The sequence below is a fragment of the Triturus cristatus genome, chromosome 12 (assembly GCF_964204655.1).
Source record: "Triturus cristatus chromosome 12, aTriCri1.1, whole genome shotgun sequence".
NCBI classification, from domain to species: Eukaryota; Metazoa; Chordata; class Amphibia; order Caudata; family Salamandridae; genus Triturus; species Triturus cristatus.
Window position 1 is genome coordinate 288,897,427 of NC_140595.1, and position 23,928 is coordinate 288,921,354.

General features: G+C 48.2%; 1 protein-coding gene and 1 long non-coding RNA gene across 2 annotated transcripts in view; one reads left to right on the forward strand and one right to left on the reverse strand.

Moving 5' to 3' along the window:
* The window catches only part of LOC146775886 (uncharacterized), a 75,860-nt gene extending 61,269 nt beyond the window's left edge, over positions 1 to 14,591 (reverse strand). The window contains exon 1 of the long non-coding RNA XR_014972087.1: positions 14,500 to 14,591. This is a non-coding gene — a long non-coding RNA (uncharacterized LOC146775886). The remainder of the gene's footprint in view (positions 1 to 14,499) is intronic.
* The window catches only part of ADGRG5 (adhesion G protein-coupled receptor G5), a 769,418-nt gene that overhangs the window by 533,391 nt on the left and 212,099 nt on the right, over positions 1 to 23,928 (forward strand). The window lies entirely within an intron of this gene.

Sequence of the window (23,928 nt, forward strand, 5' to 3'; positions counted from 1 at the left end):
GTGGGTAGACCCTCCTCTGTGCCTAGGGCACCTTCCTGAGATGCCCTCTGAGCATCATACTCCTCTAGGAGTTGTCTTAACTGAAGGAGGGTAGGGTTTGCACCCTGTTTTATTCCTCTGGAGGTACACAACTGTCTCATCTCCTGGAATGTTAAGGTATCATATCTAGAGGGGATCTTTTGCAAACCTGATCCTCCTGAGAGAGCATCTACTTGATCTACTCTCAGAGACATGATCTAGTGAGGGTGTGGTGTGTGCACCTACCTACACTAGTTGTATCTACTAAACCTTTCTAGTAGTTGTAGTCAGGGTGTGTTACTCCCTTCAACCTACAACTACAAAGTCCAGTAGGACTTAAGTATAATAATCTATGTTATATGTACCTAGACAATATCTGTGTGATCTTTCAATTTAGTATCTCAAGATTACAATGGTATTACAACAGCAAGCTCAGATCCCAACCGCTGCTCACCAATGTGAGAAGTTGGCCTGATGTATGATGTCACTAGTTATAGTGTACACCTTATATCAGTCCAAATACCCTTATGGTGATTGGTTGTAAAGTCAACCTTATAGACCAGCTATCCTAGTGGTAGCATGGACAAGAGCAGTCTTAGGCTAAACTCTGAATGGCATGTGAAGCCAGCTGTGATACCATATATAATCCCTTGAATACCAAATGAAAGGACACCACAACAGATATATATATAAAATAAAGTGTATTTATTCTAAGCGAACCCTCAGCACTCTTTATGAGATTAGAGGTAAGTACAACACAGTCTTATTAAGGCATACAGTAAGTCACACAGGTAAGTAATACAGTTAGGCCCTAGGGGCCACGCAAACCATATACTAAGTAAGTGGTATAAGAACCACTGTCACGGAAATAGAATAGGCCTAGGCCTAGGGAATCGCTGGGGCTACACTACACTAGCGTTAGTTAGGAAGTGGGAGGCCCACGGGATTCGTGTGCAGAGTGGAAACACTCACGCGTAATGCGTAAAAGTCAATAGCAATGTTACAGTTTAGAAATAGATAGATTTAGGACACTTCCGGAGTAGCTAGGAAGTTGAGACTTGAAAACTAGACACTAGGATAGTCACTATCCTGATGAGCACCGGGGTACCCAAGTTACCTAGCCCACAGACTGCGGGTGCATAGGGGTGAAGATGCGTCGTTTTCGTCGTCGACTCCTATGGATGCCTGAAGAAAGATGCTGACAGGCAGTCAGGGGAGAGTGTCCGGTGGATCCCAAGGCTGGGATCAAGAAGAGAAGAAACCTGCAAGCAGAGGGGACAGAGTCAAGGTCACTAGCCAGTGACCACGTGGAACCAGGAAGGAACCAGGCGATGTCGTGAAGAGTTGCAGGTGAAGGTGAAGCTTGTCGCTGCAGCCAGGAGGACCAGGAAGCGTCGAGGACGACCAGGACCAGGAGGCGAGCTGTCCCACGAAGGCTCTTGCTGTCGGCGGCGTCGAAGTTGGACTAGGACTCACCAAGCCTTGGCAAGCGGAACCCACGAAGAACAAAGGACTTGCTTCTGGTGCAGACCAGGAAGGTCTGGGGTGCTTCTTCTTTGCAGAGAAGCGGGAGCCAGTCTGGAGGAGCCAAACCAGCGCAGAAGATTTCAGGGAGCGTCGTCACAGAGGCCACTAGCCAGCGGGCAAGCAACCGGACAGACGCGGCAAGCAAGAAAATGCTGAAGGGCCCCACGCAGGACTCGTGGAGTGTGGGGGGCTGATCTTCGGTGCAGATGGTGCTTGGGGTTGGGGCTTCTCAATCCCCGGTGCACAACTTCGAGGGTACCTCAGAAGTTTCGCTGTAAGTTACTAGCCACTTTTCCCAGGTAGCCGGTCCCACGTCGCTCGTCGCCTCCACGGATCTCAGCTCTGCTGCAGATGTGGATGAGGGTCGGAGAAGTCTGGAAGTCAAGGCTCTGGTCGGGCTCTGCAGTCGGTTCCTCGTAGAACGGTCGCAAAGCAAAGGGTAGTCTCTTGATGGTGCCTGTTTGCACAGGGTAGCCACTCCTTGGCTACAAGGGAGATTCTTCAGTCTTCTTCTTTCGTCGAATGTCGAAGGTCCAGAGTTTCTGTTCAGTTTTGCAGGTTCAGGATAATCTAATCTCTTGAGGCCCAACTCCCACTCTTATACTAATCTGGGGGGCTGGGATACCTGCTAGGTCACGCCTTATGGGTGGGACCTGGGAGGGGGTGGTTACACCCACTTCCCTTTGTCCAGTTTCGCGCCAGAGCTGGGGCTGGAGTGCCCCAGCGCCGGTTTGAACTAGACTATGCAAGGAACACCTTGTGTGCCCCAGGCATGTCTCATTCCTTTCAGCCCACCCTGCCCCAATACACTAAAGTCTGTCTGGGGAGGTGCTAGCACCTCCCCAAGCAGGAAACCTATTGTCCAAGCCTCCCTTGCCAGGATCACTCCCAGCAGCAGGGGGTCAGACTCGTGTCTGTGGCAGCAGCATCCATTTTGTGATGCTGAGGCTTTGGTTAGAGTTAAACAGCAAAGTAGGATTTTAACATGTCTCTCCCTCTAGAAGGGAGGAATAATATCCTCATCACCAGAAATGGTATGAGGGTATTATTCCAAAGTGTTAGACACCTTACACGACATGTTTTGATAAAGCCAAACCATAGTTACCATAACCGTTTAAGATTATAAGGCACTTTAAGAGTATATGGTAGGCTATATCATAGAACAGCTATAAGGACATGGTTCCGAAAGCTGCAGACAAGCTCAGCTCATGCTAGAGCACCATCTCACATGTTACCAAGCACTCTGCCTCCAGGATTGTTAAGGCCTGCCATAGGAGTGACTGATAGGTACACATGTGTCTATATATAAGGGTAGATATAGGCATACTATATCTAAGCAAGGGGTGATTACACGACCTTGCCCCAGCTGAGTGATCAGCCAGTTGTGTCTGATTGGAAGGCCAGACCAGGGGTGGCATAATACATGCTGCAGCCCCTGGGAGGCCTAGGGTACACCTATGCCCTGGGTACCTAGGGTACACTGTACAGGGTCCAATAAGGTGATCCTTACCAATTGGTTATGTACCTAGGGTACATGGAGTCCATTTTAAAGAGAGAGCAGACAGCCTGAGACCCTGAATGGCAGGATCTCAGGCCAACTAAGTCGAAAAACCAGCTAGACACTAGGCAAAAAGTTGGGGGTAACCATATTCAGATATCCACCTTCCTACACAACCCCCCCCCAAACGAAAGGAGATAAGGCTGGCCTTGACAAGGTAAGCCTCTATTGCCTGAGTGGCCATATAAGGAAGAACCAGCACTGGCATGGTTACCCCCTGTCTCATGGTCCACTAAGCAATCCCTCATCCTAAAGATATCATAGGGTCTCCACCATAGGGAATCTCTACCTTTGGTGTGTCTTTGCAAAGTAAAAGGCTGGTGTTGAGAGGGAGTACTAAAGTGAGTGTCCTCAAGGTGAGGCCTCAGCTTCCTCCAATCATCCTCCACCATGGATGCCTTTCTTTCTCTAACTGAGTTGCACTGTGCTCTCAGGGTCAGCCTCTGGCTACCAAAAGCTGGAGGCTGGGTCCCTTTTGTGGGCTTACTGGAGGGACAGGTCAGGTTTGGGGCCTTAAGGTCCCATGTTTGCCTGTGCCCAACAGAATCCCTCTGGGGAGGTCCCTAACTACCTGTAAAGGGGATCCCTCAGGAATGTTTTTACCCATCACCTGGCTAGGGCTACTAGCCAGGCAATCCTCATTCTTTTCATGGGGGGGTTCTTGTGGACAGGGGCCCTCTTGGGGTCCACTGGCCTCCCTGACCTCTGCAGCCCTGGGCTGACTGAGGCAGGGTAGAGAGAGGCAGGCTACCTGCACCAGACTGGGTCCCACCTTGGAAGGGGCCACTGACATCAGAGGCTCTGCCAGGCCAGGCCTGGCTACCTCTGGGGCAGTTCCTTCACAAGGGGTGAGGTCAGATCCCTGAGGAGGCTGACCTTTTCCTAATGTCTGGGGAGAGGGAGACTTTTCTTCCTCCCCACTACTCTCTGTTTGTGTGGAGTGATCCATAGTTTCAGGCTTCACTACACCTATATCAGTCTGAGTATGGGCTGAGACCATTACAGCCTTGCCAACCTTTTCAGGAAGGCACTCAGTTTGTGTTTGAGCTGTGACTGTCACAGCTCTGCCAATTTCTACAGGGAAGTCTGTCTGTGCCTGGGCTGTGGCTACCACTGCCCTTCCAACCTTTTCAGGGAGGAAAGCTACTTGGACAGGGGTTGTGACTGGCACAACCCCACTACCCTTTTGGGAAAGGCCTACGATTTTGGAATGGGTGTCTTGTTCAACTCCAGCCCAAGCTGAGAGTTCTAAGTCATTCCCCAGTAAGCAGTCCACAGGCAGGGTTGGAGACACTGCCACCCTTTTAGGGCCAGTGACACCTCCCCAGCTGAGACATACCTCTGCCATGGGATGACTGTTCTGTTTGCCATCAATGTTAGTCACCTGGTATGAGAAACCAGGCAAAAGCTGCTCAGAGGGGACTAGCCTATGGGCCACCATAGTGATGCTAGCTCCAGTGTCTCTGTAGGCCTCAGCTTTTCTACCATTGATGTAGGGTTCCTGTCTGTACCTACCCAAAGTGTTGGGACAGGCAGTGAAGTTGGCAAACCCCATGCCACCATCACAGACAAGAGTAGCTGCTGCAGGGGAATTGGCTAAGCCAGGATCCCCCTGTGTTCCCCAAGAAAACCCAACCAAATTTTTGGGGGCACTCCCACCACCTGGGGGATTACTGCTGACAGTAATAGGTGGTGTGACAGGAGTAGTTGGAGGAACAGTTTTGTTTTTAGCCTGTGGACAACTGCTGTCAGTTTTCCAATGCCCAGGTGTTTTACACACATGGCAGTAAGGCTTTTTAACTGTGGTAGAGGAGGGAGCTTGGGACCCACCACCCTGTGTGGAGTTTTGGGGCCCTGAGGAAGATTTCTCTTTTGCTTTATCCCCACCCTTCTCTTGAGGCTTGGTGGTATCTTTCTTTTGGTCACCACCCTGATTTTTAGGCCTAATCCTGGTCCTGACCCATTTATCTGCCCTCTTTCCCAATTCTTGGGGAGAGGTCAAATCTGAGTCTACCAGGTGTTGATGGAGAAGCTGGTTCTGACAATTATTAAGGATCTGCTCCCTCATAATCAAGTTGTACAATCCTGTATAGTCCTGCACCTTGCTGCCATTTAACCAACCTTCCAAAGCCTTAGTGGCACAATCCACAAAATCAGACCAGTCCTGTGTCTGTGTCTTCTGGGTGTCTCTGAACAACAACCTATATTGCTCAGTGGTTAAGCCAAACCCATCTATCAGAGCACTCTTCAGGACTTTGTAATTGTTTGCATCCTCATCACTGACTGTGAGGAGCTTGTCTCTACCTTTGTCAGAAAAGGAGAGCCACAAGATAGCTGCCCACTGACTTTGGGGTACCTGCTGTACTTTGCAGGCCCTCTCCAAAGCAGTCATCCATTTGTGGATGTCATCCCCATTCTGATATGGGGGGACTATCTTGCTTAGGTTTCTATGGTCATAAGACCTATCCCTATCTCTAGGGATGTTGCTGCCACCAGTGGGTTCTAACCCACTTAACTTTTGTTCTCTAGCCAGAGCAAGCTTCTCTTTGGCAAGGGCAAGTTCTTCCCTCTGAATCCTCAGATTAGCCTCCCTCATTCTGGCTGCATGCTCCTTTCTCTCAGGTGAAGTCATTCCCCTGTGAGAGGAAGCATTAGAGGTGTTAGAGACATGGGAGTGGATGGATTCCCTTGAAGGGGATCTGTCCCTCCTGCTTCTCTGTGAATGCCTACTTGTGGGTCTGTATGGGGGGACCCCATGCAAACTCCCATGTAAACTTAAGTTAGCCTGGCTAAGTCTCCTTACTTGGCTCTGGCTGTCTACCTCCCCATCTGAAGCCCCATCTGACTCCTCTGTGGTGGGTAGACCCTCCTCTGTGCCTAGGGCACCTTCCTGAGATGCCCTCTGAGCATCATACTCCTCTAGGAGTTGTCTTAACTGAAGGAGGGTAGGGTTTGCACCCTGTTTTATTCCTCTGGCGGTACACAACTGTCTCATCTCCTGGAATGTTAAGGTATCATATCTAGAGGGGATCTTTTGCAGACCTGATCCTCCTGAGAGAGCATCTACTTGATCTACTCTCAGAGACATGATCTAGTGAGGGTGTGGTGTGTGCACCTACCTACACTAGTTGTATCTACTAAACCTTTCTAGTAGTTGTAGTCAGGGTGTGTTACTCCCTTCAACCTACAACTACAAAGTCCAGTAGGACTTAAGTATAATAATCTATGTTATATGTACCTAGACAATATCTGTGTGATCTTTCAATTTAGTATCTCAAGATTACAATGGTATTACAACAGCAAGCTCAGATCCCAACCGCTGCTCACCAATGTGAGAAGTTGGCCTGATGTATGATGTCACTAGTTATAGTGTACACCTTATATCAGTCCAAATACCCTTATGGTGATTGGTTGTAAAGTCAACCTTATAGACCAGCTATCCTAGTGGTAGCATGGACAAGAGCAGTCTTAGGCTAAACTCTGAATGGCATGTGAAGCCAGCTGTGATACCATATATAATCCCTTGAATACCAAATGAAAGGACACCACAACAGATATATATATAAAATAAAGTGTATTTATTTTAAGCGAACCCTCAGCACTCTTTATGAGATTAGAGGTAAGTACAACACAGTCTTATTAAGGCATACAGTAAGTCACACAGGTAAGTAATACAGTTAGGCCCTAGGGGCCACGCAAACCATATACTAAGTAAGTGGTATAAGAACCACTGTCACGGAAATAGAATAGGCCTAGGCCTAGGGAATCGCTGGGGCTACACTACACTAGCGTTAGTTAGGAAGTGGGAGGCCCACGGGATTCGTGTGCAGAGTGGAAACACTCACGCGTAATGCGTAAAAGTCAATAGCAATGTTACAGTTTAGAAATAGATAGATTTAGGACACTTCCGGAGTAGCTAGGAAGTTGAGACTTGAAAACTAGACACTAGGATAGTCACTATCCTGATGAGCACCGGGGTACCCAAGTTACCTAGCCCACAGGCTGCGGGTGCATAGGGGTGAAGATGCGTCGTTTTCGTCGTCGACTCCTATGGATGCCTGAAGAAAGATGCTGACAGGCAGTCAGGGGAGAGTGTCCGGTGGATCCCAAGGCTGGGATCAAGAAGAGAAGAAACCTGCAAGCAGAGGGGACAGAGTCAAGGTCACTAGCCAGTGACCACGTGGAACCAGGAAGGAACCAGGCGATGTCGTGAAGAGTTGCAGGTGAAGGTGAAGCTTGTCGCTGCAGCCAGGAGGACCAGGAAGCGTCGAGGACAACCAGGACCAGGAGGCGAGCTGTCCCACGAAGGCTCTTGCTGTCGGCGGCGTCGAAGTTGGACTAGGACTCACCAAGCCTTGGCAAGCGGAACCCACGAAGAACAAAGGACTTGCTTCTGGTGCAGACCAGGAAGGTCTGGGGTGCTTCTTCTTTGCAGAGAAGCGGGAGCCAGTCTGGAGGAGCCAAACCAGCGCAGAAGATTTCAGGGAGCGTCGTCACAGAGGCCACTAGCCAGCGGGCAAGCAACCGGACAGACGCGGCAAGCAAGAAAATGCTGAAGGGCCCCACGCAGGACTCGTGGAGTGTGGGGGGCTGATCTTCGGTGCAGATGGTGCTTGGGGTTGGGGCTTCTCAATCCCCGGTGCACAACTTCGAGGGTACCTCAGAAGCTGCGCTGTAAGTTACTAGCCACTTTTCCCAGGTAGCCGGTCCCACGTCGCTCGTCGCCTCCACGGATCTCAGCTCTGCTGCAGATGTGGATGAGGGTCGGAGAAGTCTGGAAGTCAAGGCTCTGGTCGGGCTCTGCAGTCGGTTCCTCGTAGAACGGTCGCAAAGCAAAGGGTAGTCTCTTGATGGTGCCTGTTTGCACAGGGTAGCCACTCCTTGGCTACAAGGGAGATTCTTCAGTCTTCTTCTTTCGTCGAATGTCGAAGGTCCAGAGTTTCTGTTCAGTTTTGCAGGTTCAGGATAATCTAATCTCTTGAGGCCCAACTCCCACTCTTATACTAATCTGGGGGGCTGGGATACCTGCTAGGTCACGCCATATGGGTGGGACCTGGGAGGGGGTGGTTACACCCACTTCCCTTTGTCCAGTTTCGTGCCAGAGCTGGGGCTGGAGTGCCCCAGCGCCGGTTTGAACTGGACTATGCAAGGAACACCTTGTGTGCCCCAGGCATGTCTCATTCCTTTCAGCCCACCCTGCCCCAATACACTAAAGTCTGTCTGGGGAGGTGCTAGCACCTCCCCAAGCAGGAAACCTATTGTCCAAGCCTCCCTTGCCAGGATCACTCCCAGCAGCAGGGGGTCAGACTCGTGTCTGTGGCAGCAGCATCCATTTTGTGATGCTGAGGCTTTGGTTAGAGTTAAACAGCAAAGTAGGATTTTAACATGTCTCTCCCTCTAGAAGGGAGGAATAATATCCTCATCACCAGAAATGGTATGGGGGTATTATTCCAAAGTGTTAGACACCTTACACGACATGTTTTGATAAAGCCAAACCATAGTTACCATAACCGTTTAAGATTATAAGGCACTTTAAGAGTATATGGTAGGCTATATCATAGAACAGCTATAAGGACATGGTTCCGAAAGCTGCAGACAAGCTCAGCTCATGCTAGAGCACCATCTCACATGTTACCAAGCACTCTGCCTCCAGGATTGTTAAGGCCTGCCATAGGAGTGACTGATAGGTACACATGTGTCTATATATAAGGGTAGATATAGGCATATTATATCTAAGCAAGGGGTGATTACACGACCTTGCCCCAGCTGAGTGATCAGCCAGTTGTGTCTGATTGGAAGGCCAGACCAGGGGTGGCATAATACATGCTGCAGCCCCTGGGAGGCCTAGGGTACACCTATGCCCTGGGTACCTAGGGTACACTGTACAGGGTCCAATAAGGTGATCCTTACCAATTGGTTATGTACCTAGGGTACATGGAGTCCATTTTAAAGAGAGAGCAGACAGCCTGAGACCCTGAATGGCAGGATCTCAGGCCAACTAAGTCGAAAAACCAGCTAGACACTAGGCAAAAAGTTGGGGGTAACCATAGTCAGATATCCACCTTCCTACAACTGATGTGACAAAGAGTAGTTTGAAAATTTTCGATAGACTGGGCCGTGGAGTTAATATCGAAGACCAGCTGGATGTCATCCGCATAATTAAACACGGTGACACAGCTGCCTCGTAAAGAGCGAATAAGGGGGGTAAGGTATAAATTAAAAAGAAGGGGGGATAAGGAGGAGCCCTGCGGGACGCCACAGGTTAGTTCAACCTCGTCCGCAGAGAACTGAGAGAGCCGAACCGCCTAATGGCGGTTGCTCAAGAAGGAGCGGACCCAGGCCAAGGCAGAGCCCTGGATGCCGGCCTCCTCGACGCGGCCGACCAGAATATCATGGTCGACCGTGTCAAAGGCGGACGACAAATCAAGGAGCACCAAGACCTGGCTAATGTTAGAGTCCGCTCCTCTCCGCAGTTCCTCCATGACTGAAAGTATAACAGATTCCGTGGAATGATTGGGTCTGAAGCCAGCCTGTTAAGAGTCGAGGAACTGGGAGTCCTCGATAAAGGTACTCAAAGTATTAGTCACATGGGCCTCAAGGACTTTGCTAAGGTAAGGAAGGAGGGAAATGGGACGGAAGTTGCTCATAATTGTGGGGTCTGCTGTGGGTTTTTTAAGAATGGGCGTGACCTCGGCACGTTTGAATGACCCGGGAACAGTGCCAGAAGAAAGAGAGTTGTTCAACAGTGCCAAAGGGGGAGAGGGGCAGACTGTGAAGGCCTCGCGGAGGACTAAGGGGGGGGCAACAGTCAGTAGGGGATCCAGAGGCAACCTTCTTAAGGAGGGCTGGGAACTCTGTCTCCGAGATTAAAGGGATCTAGGTGGTATTAAAGATTGAAAATATGGCGGAAGAAGAACCCTATTCTTAGCCATAAAGTCTTATTTCAAATGTAAGGGGGCTATAATACAATAAAAATAAACAAAATTAAATGCACTTTAATATAGCACATCAAGATGAGTAGTTAAGATTGATTGACTAAATTTGTACTGGACACACTTAAGCACTTTAGCACTGCACTTTAGTACTAAGTCAGGATATCAATGTTTGAATTTTATAGAATATGCATTTAATCAGGTCTGTGTTGGAAGATGCCATTTTTTACTTTTTTTGCACTTGATAATATCCATTTTATTCAAATGTTTCTTAATATTGGTCAAAATGTGTCTTAAAATGCCCTGTTTTTATTGATTGTGGTTTTTCTCCTTATGCTTCTGCCTAATAAAAAATCAAAATTATATATTTACATTAAACACATTTGTGATTCAGAATTAAGGGGCTCATTACGATGGCGGAGCAGTGATTGGGTCCAACCGCCATGCGTGCGGCGGTCCAGCATATACAATTATGATGGGACCGCCACCGCTGCAGTCGGATTCCGCACCTTTAACATTACAGCGGTGGCTGCTGACAGCAGCACCACTGTGATGTTAAAAAGAGCATGTTGTGCATTTCACTGCACTACGTGGCAGGTACTACACTGTGCCTGCCACTTGGTGCAGTGAAATGTAGGGGGTAACATGGGTACCCCCAGTGCACCCACACCTCCCCCCAACACAAGGGGGGCCCGCAACGGCCCCTGAAGACATTCTCCGTCAGCCTTTCATTGGTGGTTCAACCGCCACGGAAAGGCTGGCTTCCGCTGGCATCATAATTGTGCCGGCGGAGCCTGCTAGGCTCTCCGGCCAATGTGAGCATGCTGACCGCTCCACCAGGCAATCATGACGATTGCTACCGGCGGAAAAGCGGTGGACGGACTTTCCGTCTGTCGCGATACCCACCGCCATCATAATGTGGTGGGGGTAAATTTCATGACGATGGCGGCCCGGCGGTGGCTATTTTTCCGCCAACATAATGAGCCCCTAAGTTACTAGTGCTGTAGTTTTTTTTTTGTTTACTTTTAAAATAAATAAGTAAAATTAATTTGCATTTATATTTAATATAAGACTGGTTTTACTAAACCTTTTGAGGTTGAATACATTTTTCTACTTTACTCTGCACTTTACTATAGGGAGCTCTCTGCCCCAGTGGTAATTTATAAAATAAAATTATTAAACTATTTTGAAATAAAATATTAAATGTGTTTTCTTTTTTGATTTTTTTAACATTAAGTTAAATTTGTTTATATTTTCAAATAGTTTAAGTAAAGTAGTATACTTTGAAATTATATTCTGTGGAGTTTTTAAGTCCCTACCTCAATAATGTTCTGCAAAGCAAACAAAAAGGGTCGCAGGGAAGGTGATGCGTCGGTTCCTTACACTCAGGGGAGTGGATGCGTCGGTTCCTTACTGCTGCGCATGGAGTTGATGCTCGCTTCCTTACTGTGTGGGGAGGTGATGCGTCGGTTTCTTACTGCTCTCTGGTACGATGCAACAAGATGGCGCCTCGATGCGATACTTCTCTCCGGTGCGATTCGACAAAATGGCGTTTTGGTTACGATGCCACAACGTTGATGCGATGCGTGCACGTCCGACGGCGACTTGATGATCTTTGGAGCCGCAACAGGCCCTGCGACACGCTTCTCCGTGATGCGACGGAGACCTCTGCAGCGGCGGCACGCTTCTCCTGTGATGCGCCGGGCTTCGGCGATGTGATGGCGGCGGCAGCAGCCACACGCTTCCTTGGCGATGCAACAGCAACTGCTGCGGCGAGGACACACTTCTCGTTGTTGAGTTGCTCTTCCAGCTCCCAGCGACACGCAGTCTCTTAGAAGGCCCAGCACAACAGCATGCACTTTAATTCCCAGCAAGGGAATTCAGGGGAGAGCTGGTTGGTGAAGTCTTGTATCCCTGAGACTTCAGGCAGGAGACAATCTCAACTTCAAGCCCTTGGAGATCTTCTGCAAGTTGATGAAAAGCACACTCAGTCCTCTTCTCCTTTATTTGGCAATGAAACAACCACTGCAGGCCAACCCCTAAACACACAGCACAGGGGTAGTCTCCTACTTCAGCTGCCTGGTTCTTCTCCTCAGCAAAAGTTTGTCTTGATTCCCAGAAGTGATCCAAAGTTCTAGGCTCTGGGTCCCCCCTTTTATACACCAAAATCCTTTGTCTCTGAAGGCAGAGTGTCTGTACCTAGTCCAAACCAGTTCTGTGCAGTCATGGAGCACTTTGTTTATAGGATTCCTTCTTCCCTTTGACAGTGTGGGCCAGGGTCATCAGACGCACCATAGGAGGTGGAGCCAGCATTGTGAAAGGCAGGCACAGCCCTATTCAGGCCCAGGTGCTAATCCTCCCACCACTCCTCATGCAGATAGGTCTATTCAGCCTTGTGCTGACTCACCCTGTCTCCTGGAGCCCCCAGCCCCTGTCACTCAGAAACCAGACATGGAATACACAACCTAGCAGAGGCAGGCTTGGATAGTTAGGCAAGAAAATACCTACTTTCTAAAAGTAGTATTTTCAAACACAGAATGTTAAAACCAACTTCACAAAAAGATGTATTTTATAATTCTGAGTTCAGGCATACTAAAATCGAATTTTCACCATGTTCCCTGGGTAAGTTAGGATGATAAGGTGTTATAATCAAACAGCCCATTCTGACCTATGGGGAAAGGTAGCCTTGCAATAGTGAAAAACGAAAATGGCTGTAAATCACTATTAGGACATGCCACACACATCAGAGCATGTCCTACCTTACATACAATGCACCCTGCCCTTGGGCCTACCTTAGGGGTGGCTAACATTTAAAAAATGGAAGGCTTAGGGGCTGGCAAGTGGGTGCACTTGCCAAGTCAACATGACTGCACACAGACTCTGCAATGGCAGGTCTGAAACACACTTTACAAGCTGCTCTGGTGGGTGGCACAAACAGTGCTGCAAGCCCACCAGCAGCATTTGATTTACACGCCCTGGGCACACGCAGTGCACTGTACTAGGGTTTGACAGGTAAACCAAATAAGCCAATCATGGAGTCACTAATCCATACATCCATTTAACATAGGGAGCACTTGCACCGTGGCACTTAATAGCAGTGGCACAGTGCCCTAAGCATCTAAAACCAGCAAAAACATCAGAGGCAACAGCAAAAAATGAAACGGAGACCCACGCCAATGGTGCCAGGTCTAACATCAGACAATTGACATCAGCACCCACTGAAAACTCAGATTAACAAATAACATGTTCCTTATTCTCAGGGGTCAAACAAACTATTCAATGAAGTAAACCTTATGGTACGAAAGTGCAAGCATGTTAAACTTCTCATTTTAAAATTATTTCAAATCTTAGACTGTGCAAATATATATCAATGGCTTGGGGACCTTAAGAAGGAGGTCTCTAGGAAGGCCTCAGATAAGTCATATGTGGAATGAACAAGTAGGACTTTGGGCATCATTTCAACCTCTTCATGACAAGGGATGCCGGTTTTGATGGTCAATCACCAAACTTTTCAAACGTGTTTGTTTTTCAGAAACAAATCTCCAAAGTGAAAGTAAATTTGTGAAAAAATAAAATAATGACCCCCCCCCCCCCCCAATACCCTGGTAGTTTTCTCCCAGGGTATGAAGGTAATTTGTTTTCAAGAAAGTATGACTGGGTTTGGAAACAGCGTGGAGTGGATGTAAGGGGAATGGGGAGAAAGGCGGTTTAGATTTTGAGGGGAAATAGTAGGATGGTGTTTCTATTGTGGGACTACTGTCAAGCTGGAATATGAGGGAGGGTGTGAGTATGAGGAAGCGGATGTAATTTGGAAGAGATGTAATTGGATTGGGGAAATAGTAGAAAGGTCCAGGGGCGTAACACCCGAGCTGCAGGCTTACCCCCCGCCCCACCCCCTCCTCACAGAACTCTTGCGGGAGCGCTCCGGAATAAAACCGGAGCGAGGCCCCACCGTGTACATTGCAGGGGGGGCAGAATGTCCTCTGAATAATTTACACCTTATCATAAGCATTTCCATTTGTAGAGCTCACAGGCAGACCGGTTGGGCTTTGTATGAAGCCATTTTAAGGACTTCTGAAAGTTAACTTTTATGATCTTTTTAATGTTTCATGGTCACCATTTTCGGATATTCTCCTCTTGCCCATTGCAAGTGTTTAAATGGCTGGGTGAAAGAGCTGTGACGGAGGACAAGCTGAGGTGGTAGTTTATCTCAGGAGACAGACGAGCGCTGCTGACAGTCTGCGGCCTCACGTGGAGCACGAGCGTCGCATTGTTTTCCTGTTGCAGGGAGGCCGCAGCCGCGCCCTTTCACGCGCAGTCAGTCAGGTAGGTAGATGCACGTGTGCGCGCGGGCCCGTCTGAATGAGGTGGGAGCCAAGGTCATTTTACAGTCTGTTTTCGATTTGGTTTTCAGTTCGGTTTTTGGATCAGTTTTTAGTTGTCGCGCTTGGATTAGTCACTCACCTTAGCCTCCACAGCCCACCCTCCGTCGATTTTCATTTCAGGGGCCAGGTCAGCCCATCATTGGCCACCGCAGCGGCCCCCGCGCGGCCGGCGTCCTGGTCTCTAGTGCTGCGGCTCCCTGGCGACCACGCTTTTATACCAGCGGCGTGTCACAATGGCTAGCTTACCGACGTCATGATGACATCACAACAGGGAGGGCGACACAACGTGCTTCATCTTTAAAGGAGGGACCAGGCTTTTCATACCAGCGGCTTGTCACAATGGGTAGCGTACTGACGTCATTAAGACATCACAGCAATGAGGGAATACCACGTGCTTCCATCTTTACAGGAGAAATTTTTCTTCACACAGTTAAGGATCCCGCTATGAATCAGATAAAGAAGCTCTAATTCCCTCCTTGGGAACTCTACTCAACAGCGCCCGTATTTCTGTTTGTTGTGATGGAGGGCTTCCCCGGTCAAGATACATTGTCTTCATTACCACAGGCCACGTGATATCACAGTGCTCGTTAGAAACCGTCTTTCAGGTCCTGGTTGTGAGGCCGCAGGGACGGATGCTTTCAAATTCAAGTATGTATTTCTCAGACTTTGATTAAAAAGAATACCATAATATGTATACGATAGTGCAGAGGTGTAAGTAACACAGGCAGGTCACTCCAGCCCCGGTGCATCCCCAGTGCACTCCATGACATGAACAAAGTGTGTGTGTGTGGGGGGGGGGGGGGATGTTAATAAAAGCAGTCTGCTCTATATTAATTAAGGGGGTGACTTAAACACATAAACTACCCTATATTAATTAAGGGGGTGTCTTAAATACATACACTCGATTTCTGTGATTCCCATAGTGTGCCAGCCGTATTTTGGTACCTCTGAGGTTTGTTATTGCATCTAGAAATATAACTCAACAGCTGACATACACCTAAAATCTCCCAGGACTATTGGCTTCTTCGGTGGGTTTTAGTTGTAAAAGATAAGTGAGTAACAACAATAATTTTGTTGTAAATAATATTGAAAATATTTCAATTCTGAAATTGTGAGACTGCTCATTAAACTTTACTGAGGCCTATTGAAGGAGTAGTGGTCTTCAAAGTGTCCCAGTCACTCTTGTTATTTTCACTCTATGTTAGACATGTAAATCTTTTTCCCTCCATATCTCCATCTGGATACCTTACACCTCACCTCTTTCCTCTTCAGCGCCCTTTTTTCACTCCCTCCTGGAAGGACTTCTTCGCATCTCCTTCATTTCACCACCCTCTAAACACATAAACCAGCCACTCAGCTGTCAAAAGTGCATTTTCTTTTACTTCTGCGTTGCCGATGTTTTGTCAACTGTATACCTTCTTCACACAGCTCCACCTCCACCAACCAACAACCCCCAAACACATTTGCACAGAATAACAATTGTAACAGGAATACAAGACCATTGTTCTGTGCCCTCTGCAGAGAGACCAATGACTGGATGACCATGTGTTCTGAACACCTTTTTGAACCACTGATAGGAACACTGAGAACCTCACACTGCCTTCAGCCACCACCCCAGACGTCTCATTTGTGGCCCCATATAATCCTGGTGGAAACCATGTTCAAAGTTTATGTACTATCCTAGAGTAGTATGCTGCACCGGAAGGAAATGCAGAAACCCAACATCCTGGAAATAGTTAACACTCTTAGGAATGTAAAATTAAGGAAAACATGTAAAATATAAACGGAAACGAAGTCTTTGTTGGGGATTACCTTAACATTTCATACATTCATTGTTCAGTAAACAATCAGTGTTTTTGATGGCAAAAAAGTTAAGTTCATGAACAGGAAACCCAAAAGAGACACGTCTCATTATCTGTTTAGGTCTCGCCTGACCCAGCGCATGCGCTGGTCTGGCGAGACTTTTTGACAGGGCTCCAAAAAGTGCTACCAGGCCAGCCTAGAGCGATAGTGCATGTGCACGGGCGCGCGCGCCGCACTTGACCACGTTTACTTTCACTTTCGCTGCCGCACGGCCGCTTTGATGTTTGATCGCGATCACTTTGGCGGCCGCACGGCCACTTGTTTTTCTGAACTTATTGATCTATCTTGGATCGGTAAATTAAAAAAGCACCCACATAATTTCATAGGCTCACGTATACATGCATGCGCATGTGTGATGATGCATGTGAGTGTATGTCGTCACGCATGCATGCGCATACAAAAGAATGCAGCTCCTCATTTTCTTTTTTTTCCTTTTGGCCGTGCTGCACAACATTGCCAAGAAATGCTTTTTGCTGACACTGTACAGCTTGGCCATAAGACATTAGCTACGCCATTGGTTTTGCCAATGCTTATTTCAGAACATGTCCCTTACACCTGCAAAGCAGTACCATAAAGCTTCCTTTTATTTTACAGTCTCTAATTCTCCTACATCTATGTCGTACAGTGCTGGAGAGCACGCACAACATTTTCCATAAGCTCAAATGTACAATAACATTAGAAACCATAGAAATAATAACACTTGCACGGCACTCACAGACTGGCAGGCCACACGCCTCCCACAGCAATCTCAGCAACATCGTTAGTCCCCTGTATCACACATCACGTGCTGCCAAACCCATTGGAAAAGTAAACACAGCATCAGTGCTCCCCCATCACTAACCGCACAGAACGTGTTAACGCTACCGGCGTGATTTAATATTCAACTAACATGGCAGGTCACAGCACTTCACAAACAATAAGGCTTCTTCGCTAATTGAGTTTGTCCTTACCCCTAAACACTCTACATTAAATGGGACCCTTCCCAGCTACGGATTGCCGTAAAGTATGTAGATTTGGTTAAACAAACTGGAGCTTCTCACTGTTGCAAGCATTCACTCCTACCTCATGAAACAGGAACTGTTCCTATTTGATAAAGTAGCTCTGAACACGTTTTACTTCTCATAGTCAGACCTACTGCCAAGCGTTCCTGCTTCTAGCCATGTCCAACTGTGTCTCCTGCTTTGTCTTCAGGACCCCCGGATGGTAAAGTGCTGGTGGAGTCAAAACTGCTTACAGTTTTCCTTCTCCTTGATGACGTGGGCAGACTCAGCTCTGTAATCATAGCTGAAACACATCCTCATCACCAGTGTAGGAGCCAAAAATTGCAAGCCAGTGGTGATGACAGAATACTGGCAACTTCATTGCTGGTAATTTGTTAAAGTTAAAAGGAGTCCATCACGGGGGTGTGATCAAGTGGAGTGCAAGATGACCGCAGATTTGTGAGCTCTGTGAGGCCGCAGAGCCCAACTGAGTTTTCTGCTCGCACCAAAGAACAAGCATTTTCAATGCTTTTGTGAGCCTTTAGGTGATTGTCATTGTAAATGACAATGCCTATATTTAAGTGTTTTAAACCCAACACATATTTAAAAGGCATTGTTATTTTTAATGCCAATAGCTCAAACTCTTGCGGCCGCTGAAGTGAAAGTGGCCTGCGCTATTAATTAATAAAATAAACAAGCGCGGCTGCTATTGTGAAAGCGTCCGCCTGTAAAATAAATAATTAAATAAGCACAGCCTCTAAACTGAAAGTGGACCACGGTTTAAATTAAATAAGTGAATAAGTGCGGACGTTATAGTTAAAGCCGACTGCGTAGTAATTTAAATAAATACAGTAGTAAGCGTGCAGCATGCTGCAATGTCGTGCGTGGAATAGGGGACGAGCATTAAGGCAAATGGTGCTCACCAACTTATAAAGCAGAGCATGTAACAACACCAGTAAAAGGTCCATTCATTATGGGCGGTACCAAAGGAGACAAGCATTTGCAATGCAATAGGTCTCGCATTTGCGAGAGTTTGAGCTATTCGCATTGTAAATACCAATGCCTTTTATTTATGCGTTTGAAAACCTGCAAGCTGTGCGTAAACAAGCACTTTGTACTAATAGTCCTTGATTATGAAAAGCAAAGCTGGCAGTCTCTTTTACTGACAGCCTTGCTTCTCGTAATCAAGGATTATAGGTACAATGAGCGTGTTTATGCAGGACTTGCAGGTTTTCAAAACAGATAAATAAAGGGCATTGTCATTTACAATGCTAATAGCTCCAACTTTCGCAAATGCGAGACCTATTGCATTGCAAATGCTTGTTTTAATTACTACCGGGTCTCAGAGCCAGAGGGACCCGGCCCATTAAAGCCCTGCTCAACCCTTCAGGCGGCCCCCCACTCAGCCCAAGGCCAATGGATGTTTGTGAGATATGGGAAACTCAAGGGCCCCTCATCACATTCTGCAGGGACACCTACAAGTCTGAGCTAGTTAAAACAGAGGTTTCCGAGTGCCTCTTCAGTGGGTTGAGAATGTCCGTAGGAATCTAAGAAACACTGCAGTTGGGCAGTGTTTACATTTGTACAATAAAGATGAGAGCAGAGGCCCATCTTTATTTTTAGCCTACTGGGTTGAGAAACACGTAATGTGGACTTACCGAGATCACAAGGGGCTTGCAGCTTGCCAATTTCTTGCCATTGACTGGCTATACTGTCACTTTTATTTGCTTGCTTTCTATTGGATGACTTTCTTTGTTTCAGCCTGTCCATCTTGTGTTCGTCCTTCCGCAGGAGCACAGGACCAGATTGAGAACCAAAGCAGTCCTAGCAAAAAAGTTCAAACCAGTCCTGCTCCCTTACTCTTTGTTGTCTCATCTCTCTCTCTCTCTCCCTCTCCTTCTCTCATCCCTTTCCTGAAACCCTCACTATGCTTGGTTTGATTTCCTAGGGAAGATGGAGTAAGTGACGGAGGCGCTAGTGGCAGCCCCCTTCTCTCAAAACCACCCTGCAAAGGCTCTAGCCCCTCAGAGAAATGCCTGGTGGAAAAAACAGGCGGTCTGAACCCACTGGAGCATAGCCTCCTCACCATCTATTTAGCCGGCTGGCTTCTATGCTGCCTTTGCTATTTTTTTAGGCATTTTTTTCTTCTTTTTGTTTAAGCACTTGAGAGTACATGTGTTTTCCAGCTGTTTCCCTCCTGTGTTTGTCTTCCCCCGTCCACATTGCTCTCTCTCGCCTATGTGCTTCTCTCTCCCACCCGCACTTGTGTTTCTCTCGCTTGTGTACTTCTTAACTCGTGCTCACACTCCACGTTGCTCTCTTTTGCCTGTGTTCTCTCCCTCATGTTGCTTCTCTCTCCAACCCTCTGTGTTGCTTCACCTTTCCTTCTGTGCTGTTTCAACCCGCCACGTTGCTTCACCTAACGCCCCTAGTGTTGCTTAACCTCCACCCATCCCTAATCCATATTGAACGCATGCGCATGCCTACAAAATTACAAAGCAGCTGTATTATTGTGTTTTTTTTTATACCCAAGTTTATATAGTGACACCATCCAACATTACAGGCAGAAAAAGTGGAGCATAATAGCATGTTTGAGCTGAGCCCAGCAGCCTTGTTAGTCTTAGGTCCAAAGAAAGTTTGTTTAAACACTTTTTCTAAAGGATGCTGGTGCCCTTGTCTGCCTTTTGTGTATTTTTCTTATTATGGTGCTCCTTAATTTTGCCCCCTCACCTTACCCTAGGGGGAGAGAGCCGTGCCTGTTTCTGTACCGCACCGCTGGGGACTGCAATGCCCGTCATCCTCCTGGTCATCCTAATGCACGCAAAAAGCGCAACACAGGCCCATGGCTTGTGTAGCCGCCAACGAACCTAAATCTCATCTGACCACAAAGAGGGGGAGAGAGCCGTGCCTATTTCTGTGCTGCACCGCTGGGGACTGTGATTCCCGTCAGCCTCCTTTTCATCCTAACGTGATCGAAAAGCGCAACGCAGCCTTGTGGCACGGTACGTGCTCAGGGACACGCCTGGGCAAAGCCCGGGCCAAGGGCGAGCTCATCCACACCCACCTGTGCCTGGAGGAGGCAGGGCTGGGCCACCCCTCTAACATCTGGAGTTTTAGGCCTAGTGTACTTCCACCTTATGAATGATCAAGCGGAACGTCAAACCTGTAGAACAAGGTGGAGGGATCATCAACAAGCTAGACTCCTTTCTGTCGAGGGCAGCGAATGTTCTCTCAAAAGCGATCGAACTTGCTGGAAGAGGTTAGGATTATTCCTGAGCTAAATGGAGTGGGTACCCCTGTAGGCTCAGTGAACCATTTAGCATTGTCTAGTATTTCTGCATTGGGTGACAGGTCAAAGCCCTCTGAAGCTGAGGCTGATGGCAGCCCTATAACTGAACAAACGGGCAAAAAAAGGGGAGTGCAAAAAACCCAATTGCAACTACGCCCATTCAATCTATTAAACAAGCCAAAATTCCTCAATCGGATATATATTTGGATACATATTTGGCTACTGTTCCCAGAATGCTCCCATCGTAGTCGGATGACGACTTGTGCCAGAAGATAGAACAGATGTTTTTAACAGTTCTTCAACCGGTCTTGAGTAGACTAGACCAAATAGATGGGACTTTAAAATGTCTCTCTAATAGAGAAAAGAAGCTGAGTGAGAGATGGGCCATGAGGCTAGTCAATCCTAGCTTCAACTACTACATGGGCGTTTGCCCCTTTAACCGCTCCTCCTTTGGGGCCGATTTCGATTCCAGCCACAAAACGAACCGACCGACACGGACCCGGACCGAATACTGACCGACACGGACCAGCGCCGTACTACCCGTGCAGTACGATGCAACGCGTGTGAATTACAACCGACACATACGAAATACAAGCCGTACGACCGAGCCGTAGGGAAAATAGTGATCCGGCCGGAAAACCGACGCGATTATCACCGACCGACATGAACCCGGAATGAACCCGACCGACCCGTACCTGCGATGTACGATTCGCGCAGTACGATGCAATGCATGTAAAACCAGACCGACTCGCACGGAGACCAAGCCGCACGACCGACACGCACAGACAACCCGGCACACAAGCAATAGAGACCGCCGCAACTGACGCGTACCAAACACAGAAGATAGGCAGCGTGAACGAGGCAGAGAAGCCCGCACGAGACAACAGCAGTGTCCGCTTCCGTCACATGAACGTCTCCTTCATGCCTACAAAACCCAAAGGAAAAAAGACAAAAAAAGGACCAAACAAGCAATGACAAAGCCAATAAATACCAAAGAAAATAATATGGGACAAAGACACACCCACAACTCCAACTATATCAAGGACTATAATCACTACCATCATCCCTTGCAAACAGGAGACACAGCCAGCAGCAAACACCAGTACACAGCAACCACAGACACACTCACAACTCCCCATCACACAACTCACACACCATCAGCACCTCATACAAAAGCACACACACATACACCCAGCAAAACCAACACCAAACCATCCTCACTTGCACCCTCACACACACATCCCTCACCACCACCACCCATCACCATGCCCCCAAAGAAGAATCCAAAGTTCACAGATAGTGAGTTAGAAGTGCTGGTAGACGAGATCATCAGAGTAGAGCCACATTTGTTTGGTACATTGGTCCAAAGGACCCCCATCTCACAGAAAACCAAGATGTGGGCGAGGATTGTGGGCAAGGTGAACGCCCAAGCACCAGCAAGGCGCACAAAGGACGATATCCAGAACAGGTAGTATGACGTGCCCAGGAGGGTCAAGAAACTCATCGAAAAAGATCACGCCCTGAGTCAGTGCACCGGCGGTGGCCCTCCTGCCAAACCAGTCTACTTCAGGACCTGGTAGGAGAAGGTGCGGGCCATCCTACCACCAGAGAGCGTCCATGGCCTAACAGACATCCCAGAGCCTGGTGAGTACACAAACAACATGCCCAAGATTGTGTGGCAAGGGGACAGTGAAACCATGCACCGCAAGCAAAGCTACACTAACCAATAGATAATCGACCCAAGATGTGTATGCCAGTCAGACAAACACAATACCTGCCATCTCATAGTGACTGGGAACTGTGTCATGACATGCCCCAACCTACAAACAAATAGAGCAAGCCAGTGGCACAAAGCCAAATAGACCCTGCCAGACAGTTTGCCACCACAAACACACCACCTCACAGTGCAGCTGACTGTCAGGAAGGAATAGTGGGGATGCAGGTGAAGTGAGTGTATCCAAAAGCATGATGGGGCCTGTAGTCACACATAATGCTCCCCCTCCTGATTGGCCCATCAAGACCTCTCTGAAACATGCCCACATCACAGGAGTGGAAAATGACTGACAAGATGGCTGACACTGGGTCCTGCTGCGGGGAGCACAAGGCCCTGCTAGGGGTTGTGTGCAAATCAGAAGCAGGACACCACTGACTGACATCCTGAAAGACAACTTGCATGCCCTACAATGGAAGCACGTTTCATTATGGGAAGGAGGACTGACAGCCCTGACCATACTTACCAGCATGGTGAGACACCCCCCTCAACACAAATTCCACACAACTCACAGGGTACAATGCATTGACACACACCTCATTGAAATATCAGCAAAAGTTACCCCGTACTGGGTGCTGCTGTGTGAAGCACAGGGGCTCACTTTGGACTTGTAGCCAAACAAACACCAGGACGTCACAGTCAGCCATCTTGCCACTGCTGTCACACCCCCTCACAGGGAAGCAGAATCAATAGGCAGGAAGTATGGGCATGCTGGGAAGGGGGTGTAGCCAAGAGTATGATGGGAGTCACAGTCACAGACAATCTACACCCACCCACATGGCCCAGCAAGCTCACACTGAACCATACTCGCCTCACAGGGAGTGGGAAGGGACTGACAAGATGTCTGACACTGGGCTCTGTCGTGGGGAGCACAAGGCCATGCTGGGAAATGGCTAACAACAAACACCAGGACTACACTGTCAGCCATCTTGCCACTGCTGTCACACCCCCTCACAGGGAAGCAGAGTCAAGAGGGAGGAAGTATGGGCATGCTGGGAAGGGGGTGTAGCCAAGAGTATGAAGGGAGTCGCAGTCACAGACAATCTACACCCACCCACATGGCCCAGCAAGCTCACACTGAACCATACTCGCCTCACAGGGAGTGGGAAGGGGCTGACAAGAAGTCTGACACTGGGCTCTGTCATGGGGTGCACAAGGCCATGCTGGGAAATGGCCAACAACAATATCAAACTCTGTCCGTGACAAGCACGGAAAAGCAGCGTACATGCAGGCATCTGTTCGAAAAGTAGAAAATGTCATGTTTGTGAACCATCAATGCATGTAGAAACATAACTCACATTGTGTGTCTCTTCCAAACACAGGTGGTGCTGAGCACCCAGCACCAAATGATGAGGATAACCAGTCCCAGACTCTGGCAGACACTGAGCTCTCTAGTCTGACTCTCTCACTGTCCTCTTCGGATGACGATGACCAACCTGGCCCCTCCGGTGTGAGCCATCATGCAGCACCAGCAGCATCAGCATCTGCACCCCCTGTACCCACGCCTCCAGCATCTGGACACCGATAGGGCACCCCCGCCAACACCGACAGACCGAGGCCAATCAATACCCACAGCACAGGGACCCAGGACCCCCAGAAGCTACA